The sequence below is a fragment of the Adiantum capillus-veneris genome, chromosome 4 (genome assembly GCF_014529385.1).
Source record: "Adiantum capillus-veneris isolate H3 chromosome 4, ASM1452938v2, whole genome shotgun sequence".
NCBI classification, from domain to species: Eukaryota; Viridiplantae; Streptophyta; class Polypodiopsida; order Polypodiales; family Pteridaceae; genus Adiantum; species Adiantum capillus-veneris.
The window spans coordinates 168,451,242-168,460,841 of NC_140934.1; positions in this window are offsets into that span (position 1 = coordinate 168,451,242).

Sequence of the window (9,600 nt, forward strand, 5' to 3'; positions counted from 1 at the left end):
TATACGTGGTTCACCCAATGTGGGCTACGTCCACGTGAAAGCAGCCACTCAATGGCTTTAGTACTTCAAAATAAGAAGTAGTTTACAAAGGGATTATACCCTTAATGGAGCTCCCGCCTTGCTTCACTCTCACCACCTCACACTCACCTTGTTGCATCAACTTCTTTTATAGGCCAAAAGGGTTGCCCTCTCTTATGAGAGGCAGCCATGTGTAGCCCCCCTTGTAAGAATAAGTCCAAATCGGACCCTCCAATCCGTCCATGTGTGGCCGCCCTTGAGAAGACAAGTCCGCTTTTGAATTCGGCCACCTGCCATTGAATTCGGCCACCGGCCCTCGGCCATTGACTTCCGACCACTGGCCACCGGCCATTGACTAGTCGATTGGCCACCAACCAATCGACGGTTGTTTTCCGATCACTTTCCGGCCGCCGTCCGGCCATAATATTCCGACGAGTGTGAAAAAGTTGCCCCTGATTATTGACTGTGAAAATTTTGGTTTCCGGTGAGTGATTTTCCTTCACGCACGATGGCTTCTCCTCATAACGGGGGCCTTACAAATGTGTGTTTTTACCACAGAAAATTACAAGGGTAAATCAGGCTCCATACTTAACACAATTAATTATGCATTTGGTCGCTATCATCCACGTGCGTCCTAGGTTTATATTACCTTCCATAGTTTCAGCAGGCATGACAAAAAAATATTGAGCTAACTAACTGAAGTGTGCCAGATTCCAAAAACCACAGTTTTTTTTTTGTTGACGCCCTTGACTTGGATAGTACTCTCAGATAGAGATGGCTTTCCCAACTGACACCACACTCCATATGACAACAAATTATATTTAACACCCGTGTCTAATAAGGCGTTATATAGCACTTTTCCATAAGCACTATTTAGTTCAATAGGGTATTGCAGAGGTGTGTCAGAGTCCAATCAATCATCCTCTGTTTCAATGTGGAATGCATGTGTAACTCCAATGTTGGCCTTTGGTTGGCGTCTTATGCGTTGTTGTCGCTCCTTAGCCTCAGCTTGAGCTTGCATCTTCTTCAATTCTACTTGTGATGTGGCTGTCTTTTTTGATGGATGGCGCGTAGCTCCTCTTGGCTTAAAGGATCATAATATCTTTAAATTTGCTCCCATTGAGGAATCCAATGGTTTCAACTCCATCTAGAGTCTCTACACGAATGGTACCTTGTGGGGTGATTTTGCATACTCTATATGGTCCTTTTTAGGCATATTTCAACTTTTCCTTCTTGTTACATACTCCATATATAAGGACTTTATCACCAACATTGATATCTTTGTTCTTTAGATGACGGTCATACCATTTCTTTCTCCTATCTTTCTCCACAAATGCATTTTGCACAGCCAATTGCCTTTCTTCGTCTAACCTTTCAAGGATATATAAATGCTCAACTAAAGGGTTCCTGTCCCAACCTTCTTGTAAAGCTACATGCAAACTAGGCATTACAAACTCCCATCACATAACTACTTCTTGGCTATATACGATTTTGAATGGTGTACAATTAATAGCCACTTTGTAAGAAGTACAATAAGCCCATAGAGCTGATGCCAGCTTCAGATCCCAATCTGTGAGATGAGCTTCCATTATTTTGGTCAAGATAGAAATCAAGGTATTGTTAGTGCTCTCAGCTTGGCCATTTGCTTGTGGTAATACGGTGTAGACTTACAGTGAGCTATCATGAAGTTTGTTGTGAGTTCCTTTATCACTCCATTTATAAAATGAGTACCATTGTCACTCACAATTTAAAAGGGACAACCAAATCTTGTAATAACGTTCTCAAAGAGAAACTTGGCAATTGACCTTGCATCAACCTTGCGTGTTTCCTTGGCTTCCGCCCATTTTGTCACATAGTCAGTGGCAACGATAATAAATCAAGATTGAAATCATAGCTAAACCTTCCCTCTCTATAGTGATGTAGTTTTTCTCAACATCATTTAATTGACGACTTGCAAAGCTAATGGGGTAGTCCAGTTTATGTTCTCCTGGTTGAGCTAGAACACACCCAATAGCAAAGTTTGATGCATCAATATGCACGTGGAAAATTACATTCCAATTGGGCACTGGAAGAATAGGAGCACTAGTCAAGGTCTTTTTTAATGACTCATAAGTATGGTCACACTCCGTGGTCCAGTGGACCTCAATAAGAAGTTTGTACAATGGACGAGCTATCTCGGAAAAGTTTAAAATAAACCGCCGGTAATAACCAACATAGCCCATGAACCTTTGAACTCCTTTGTAGTTTGTAGGTGGTGGCAAATCAACAATGGCCTTAATTTTGCTCTCATCTATGGAAATCCTATTTTTGGACACTATATGTTCTAAAATTACTCCATGTTTAACGCAAAATTGGCATTTGAAAGGGTTTAATGAGATGTGATACAACCTGCACTTTTCAAACACTTTTTGTAAACATGATAGATGTTCTTTCCAAGAGGAATAAACACAAAGGTCATCTAAGAAAGCTTTACAAAACTCCCTCAAATATTCTCTAAAAGTAGTGTTTATTAATCTTTGGAAGGTAGCACAAGCATTGGTTAAGCCAAAAGCCATTTTAGCTTGTTCCTCTAGTGCAATTGTGATTTGATTGTATCCAGAGTACCCATCTAAAAAGCTATCAACTTCCTTCCCTGCAACTCTTTCAAGCACATGTTTTGAATATGGCAAGGGATAATGGTTCCTCCTAGTGGCGGCATTGACCTTTTTGAGATCCATGCACACTCTGAGTTTCCCATTCTTTTTAGGTTTAATAACTATTGGAGACACCCATTCTGAGTGCTCAACAGGGTATATGAATATGCATTTGACAAGCTTTTCAATCTCTTCTTGAACAATCTTTGCATACTTTCGATTCATTGGGTAGGGTTGTTGCTGGACTGGTTTAGCCATGCTATTCATGGGGATCGTGTGTTGCACCACGGAGGTGGAACACCTTTCATATCATGATATGTCCAGGCAAATATATCCTTGAATTCCTTGAGAAGTTCTTTAAGTACATACTTCTCAGTCTCTGTCAGATCTTGGGTAATGAAAACAGGTTTGGACTCTTCTTCTAGGTCTGTTAACTCTATCTCCTTAACTATCACTGAACCGTCATAAACTCCATTGCTTCCATCGATAGGTTTTCTTTGGGCCTTTGTATACACCCCGGGGATTTGCCATGGAAAACTTACCGCACCACGTAAGTGCAGAGAAGGGGGGTTTTTTTACAAGTTACATAAGCGTATAAGTTAGGGAACAGGCCCCTAATAATTTATCTCCCAAGCTTAAAAGTAAGAGAAGGGGTATCATATTTGCCAAGGGGGGGGGGGGGGGGGGGATGAGAGGAAGTTTTTGTGTTTCAAAATCATGGCTTCCCAAAAGAGTCTTCCTTCAAACTTGTGAGTTAATAGCTACAAATATACATGCAAGAACTAGCACTGCTTTGTATCAATTGCTTGTTTTGTGATTATAGTTCATTTGTTGAGGAATGAAAGCTATAAAGAGCTTGTGTAGATGCAAATTTACACGGAGAACCTAACACAACTTATAACCATGTTTTTTGAGTAATTTAGATGGGTCCAAATTGGACAAGTAGCTAGAGTGCAGGCTGAACGAGCACACAGTTTGAAAGTCAAACTAAAACACATTGAGGGTACATCTAGTTATCAACAGAAGTGGTTCCTTTGTACGTTGCCAATCACTATGCTACACACTCTTTGACTAGTTTTACTCAGTTAGATCATGTGAGACCTATATTTTATATGTAAAATAGGGGTATGATAGTTTTATGCACTGATTATCGTATAAGCATAGAAAGGGGGGTCATATTCTCTAATATGAGTTGTATATAGGGGTGTTATCAAAGTTGTCCGCTCGCAGGTGGCATCCCATTTTGTATATAGAGTGAATCCCCCGGGGTATACACAACCTTACGTTCCTTTGTGGTGTAGGATTTGAAATGATTAGGTGCAGGGTGCAAGTCTGTGGGGTCTTGTTGTTTTATGGACTGTGATTTATCTTTATTTTGTTGTTGAGCTAACTCTCGATTTTGTCGCCTCCTTACAATACGGCTCAAATTTGGCTTCTGTATAGCCTCTAGCTGTGCAATGTCAATGGGTTGTGGAATACACCACATAACACTTTGAAGGTACTCACCCAAGTTATCTACCAACTTTCGATGAGCATCACATGTCCCTATATAATTAAGCCATTCTACGGTAGATTTATTTTCATTTATTCTAGCACTCACATTTGCTAGATAACATCACCTCTTATATCTCTTACTCTTCTTGTCTAATTTTTTATTACGCCAATCTCTAGTGAACAGTCACTAGATGGATCGCTACTTGTGTCTTCTGCTCTCCTAGATAGATTTTCATCTAGGGTACCACTGGGCCCTGAATGGTTTGTCCCCACATTTGCACCAAGGTTTAACTCAGATTCTTTGTCTTCACAGTCAATTGCATTTGATGATTCTGACTCCAAATCGTGTGGGCTATAGTTTTGTGAGACACTGCTGGTTCAAATGTCAGTCAAGTCTTCATATTATAGGTCATAAGAAGCTATATGCATTCCTCCTATCATATTTAAAGGTACAAGTGGTGGCATTTCATCCCCCTCAGGTGTTACCCAGGTCGTCCCAATATTTCCCCAAGGGTCTATGGGTATTGCTATGTGGACCCAATCCACATTGTCGAACTCAGTCATCCCACGTAGAACATCCATATAAGAAGGATCTTCCCCAACATCAGTGTCCATTTTACACGTGTAACAATACTACCATGGGTCCGAGTGAATTGTGGTATCAGATCTATGATCAATTATAAATCTGTTTCCTAGAGGATGTGCCCGACCAGCTACAAGGTCAACTCGAATGACATAATCTTGGAACTGCAAGTAGATATAGCGTTTATACCAGTCATGCAAAATTTTTGCTTCCCTCATGAAAGGACGTCCTAAGATCATCTCAGATGACATAGTGTGCTTAGAGAAATCCATAACAATGAAGGTATTCCTTATTTTGTGTCCAAAGACCTTGATCTTGAGATCTTCTAGCATCCCAATAGGCTTAACAATAGTCCCATTGGCCATCTTTACCACTATGTTTGTGGTCCCAAAGTGAGGTCTTCCCATAGTTTCCGAGCATTTTTTAGTCAAAATGCTAACCCCAACGCCACCATCAAGGATTCCCTTCACAGTTAATCCCTTTGTAGTGATTGGTATGGTTGCATTGGATTCATCTCCTTTTCAAAGTATTGTCCCAAATTGTTAACATGTATTTCAACAACAGAGTTCTCATCTAAGTTGGGTTGTGGATCTAAGTGTCCCTCCTCTATTGGCACCTCCCTAGCTCCATCCATCTGTGCAAATTGTGGTAGCCCGACTTTCATTTCTCCATTGAGGAAAGCTCGAAGAACTAAGAATAGCTCGGGGTAGGTGTATATGATTGATACACACTTGTAGGTATTGTTGCAGGCATTGGGCCTCAATGTAGCGGTGCATTACTAACAAATGAGGTCCAAGGGGTGTTTTTTGTCATGCCCATCACTCGGGTACGCATGGTAGCCATGGTGTCATCAAGAGAAAGATGAGCTAAACTTGGAAAGGTAAAGCTATCACTTGTAGGCTCAGATTGTACAGAGACCCTTAGCAAAACAACATATGGAGGGTCCATCGGACTTACTGAGGGAGTATCCATTTGTGATAAGGTTGGTTGCTTAGCCTTCCCTGTATCCAAGAACCTCATGAGACCCATTGAAGGCATGTGGATCCCTTTGTTATGCCTCTTCAGCTCAATAAACCTATGGATATCATCACAAACTCTTTGTTGTTGATTATCTATGCTAGTAGCACCCGATGTTGATTGTAGGACATCTAACCAACCCACGTGACAGGTGTGACCTGTATAGGTCGGTTAGAGTTTTTGTTTGTAGTTTGTACTTCTAGTTCTCATTTAGGAACACTCCATCTAGGATTGAGGTGCTAGGGGTGTCCTTTGAACTAGATGCATTGTGGCCCTCTCTATGGGTTGACCCTTAGTGATTGCTAATTCAGGAGCACTCGATTTCTCACCTAGCATGGATGTTGACATAGGGCCTTTCGCTTTTAACTCTCTTCGTTGCTTTGTCCTACGTAAGCTCTCGATTTCCTTTTCCCTAGCCGCAATGATATACTGCTCAACCTCTTACACTCGGCAAGGCTTCTACCATCAGGTAATATAACCTCGGAGCGGAATAGCTGTGAATAATCAAGGGGTGCAGTGAATGGAGTATTCACGTGCACACTCTCTAGGAGCATGGGGTCTACGTTGGTCAATGAATAGAGAATTTACTTCCCCATTCCCCTCATTACTTCGTTAGCTCCATGTTCGGAGCGAGTGGCTCTATTAAAAGCTTCCTTCAAGTGGCTAAGCACGCTCGGCCCGGACCGTGGGTCCATGGCATGCATGTGTTGGCTTGAGCTATAACAATTAGGCATCGGGTAACCCTCTATGACATCGTAGTCAGAGGAAGAGTTACTAGACGCAATATGTGGGTCCTGAGTGCTACTACCTTGGGTTCCATATGAGGGCCTAGAGCCTAAGGTAGAGGAATAATGAGTGCCCACGTAAATGGAGACACTCTCTATGTGCTTGTCCTTTAGCACACAACCAGAGCATAGATGCATGTGACCTCAACACTCTAGAAGTGTTGGTGAGTGCTTGTAAGGGCCGCTCACCTAGTTTTTTAGGTGTTTACAACCGATTTTTTAAAATATTTTTGGTCCCTTTTTTTAAACAAAACAGAATATAATGTGTGATAGCTCAAAATGAGCGTCTTGGCTAGAGGAATGTGCCGTGCTTTATAGCCCCTGATTCGATTACGTAGAGCCCTCAAAATCCTAAAACTAGTCTTTTTCTAGGTGGGGAGGGGGCTAGAATTAGTAAATCCAAAGGGTGAGTGTAAAGGGATGGTGGAGGACTTGAGAAACTTGTCTCACATGCCCTCCCTTCACTTGAGGTCCTAGTCTTTATATATAAAGTAGTGTGTATAGTATATCATAAGACTGAGGACTGAGGCTTGGGCTTGGGCTTGGAGAAAGATCCCGATTCCTTCCTTTTAAAGTGATTTTTTTTTTCAAAATTTGGTTTTGAGTTTTCTTTTTAGTCCCAGAGATCTCAAGCGTTTTTTTTTTAACTTTTCTCAAAAAGACTTTTTTTTCCAGTGGATAATTCTACGCGTGGGCGCTCGGCTCACACACGCACACAATAGATTTGTCTAACTCTGTCTAACCTCCTTGCAACCAACACACATCTAACACAATTAATTAACACTAATTACCTTTGCTAACAGACTGTCTAACACAGAACTGCACACTCACAGACAATCAACCTTCTCACTGTCTACTCTACTGCTCTGTGTATACTACACATTACTGGTCTAAACACTAACTAAAGATCTGCTAACCCTGCACATTACAGATTGTAAAATCCTACCAAAAACAAGTACAATGCAGCACTTAGAGAGCTTACAAAAACATGCTAAAACTGCGCATTACAATCACTTAACAACTCTTACCCAAACTCATACAAAAGCATGAAAACAGATGGAAGAAAGGCTTCCAAAGGAGTGCTCCTCAAGCTTAATGCAAGGTAGTCCCTGACAGTGGCACCAAAAATGTGCGCTTTGCCACACGTGTCGAAGGCTGGGAACTTGCCTGTGCAGTGCCGCGTGCGAGCCTCGAAAGGCTGCAAGCACACAACTAGAGAGTCCTAGCAAGCTCAAAGAAACAATGGTGTGTCACTCACCGCTCAATGTTTCTGTCGTGAAGGATCCTGTGCTGCAAAGAAGAAGGAGCCGTCATCGATGCCGCACTCAACTACCTCGTCGCCGTCGATGCTGCCATAATGCTTGATTACACACACACACACACACACACACACACACACACACACACACACACACACACACACACACACACACACACACACACACACACACACACACACACACACATGTGAGCACAAGAAGGAGAAGGAGACATAGATGGAGCAAAAGCACTTCTTAGCTTACACCTCCTAGAATCAGATTTTTAAGGTCAAAATAGACCTTTTATAAGAGTTTGACCCATTCACACATGGGCACCCACATTGGCGGAAAATGAGATATGTGGTGCGTCTCTCATTGGCGATCACCCAAGCACCTATAGGACTGACAAGCTTGGTCTCCGACTCAAAACAATGTGATATCCGTGGATGTTAACTGGGCTGACGCCCATTTTCCAAGGTCAGTATTAAGCGATGGGGAGCGTTGGCAGTCATCAATCCTCCTATTCGCTCGGTGCTGACTCCACTATCACTTGTAATGACTTTAACACCAAGGTCAGCACCAAGCGATGGGGAGTGTTGGGCAGTCACCAAGCCTTTTATTTGCTTGGTGCTGACTCCACTATCTCTTGTAATGACTTTAACACCAAGGTCAGCACCAAGCGATGGGGAGTGTTGGACAATCACCAAGCCTCCTATTCGCTCGGTGATAACTCCACTATCGCTTGTAATGACTTTAACCCCAAGGATAGCACCAAGCGATGGGGAGCATTGGGCGGTCACCAAGCCTCCTATTTGCTCAATGCTGACTCCACTGTCGCTTGTAATTACATCACCAAAAATGGTCTTCATCGTCAGTTAACAAGCGTTGAGATACCTACTGCAGATAGATTGGCAGAGGTCACTGCACATGGCTTTGGTGTGATTGTCACAGATATGTTGACAGAGATTACACATTTGTGATCAGCCTTTGGGACTCTCATATACAACCTCTTACTGTTGAGACCCGATATAGCAGTTAGAGTGGGAGCGCTTGCAGTTGGGATTGTCAGCTGTGCAATGATTGATACTAGTATGATGTATCATGGTGTAGTGCAAGTCATTATAGGATATGTGCAAGGTATGCATGTTGATTCGTGCAGGGATATATAGTTCCATACACCACTAGAGCTTATACAATGGCATGTATTGACTTTGAGAGAGCTAGTGGGCATATGTTGAGGTGAGATCCCTCCCTATACCTACTGTACATACTACTAGGTCTTATAGGAGTGCCAATTATCGGTACATTTTCCTTTAAGTGAGAGATTGTTGGGTAAAGGTGGTGTGCATCTTGAAGTGTGCAAGCGGGAGCATGTGTGTGTGCGTGCAACAATGTATAAGAGAGGAGACATAGGTTGTGGTGGACTCCAAAAACAATAGTGTCTAGAGTTATGAGTCCTTATTGTTTTATGTAGAATGAATGGTTAGTGTCAGTTCCCGGTTAGTGTTTGGCTACCCAACACTTAGACGTGGCACATTGGGCTTTACCACCTTAAAAACCTTCCACTTAAAGGACAATGTGCCTTTAAGCTGGGGTGACAATGTATATATACATACAATACATGTAGACAATAACCATAATCATCTACCCAATGTCCATGAGTGCCCAACAATGTGCAAACTGCTCTGAAGATAATCTAGTACTTACAATACCACTCCCTTGATGACTGTTTTAGACCATAAAGAGTCTTTTATAACTGACACACCAAGTTTTCATTTCCCTTCTCAACGAAACCTTTTGGCTGCTGCATA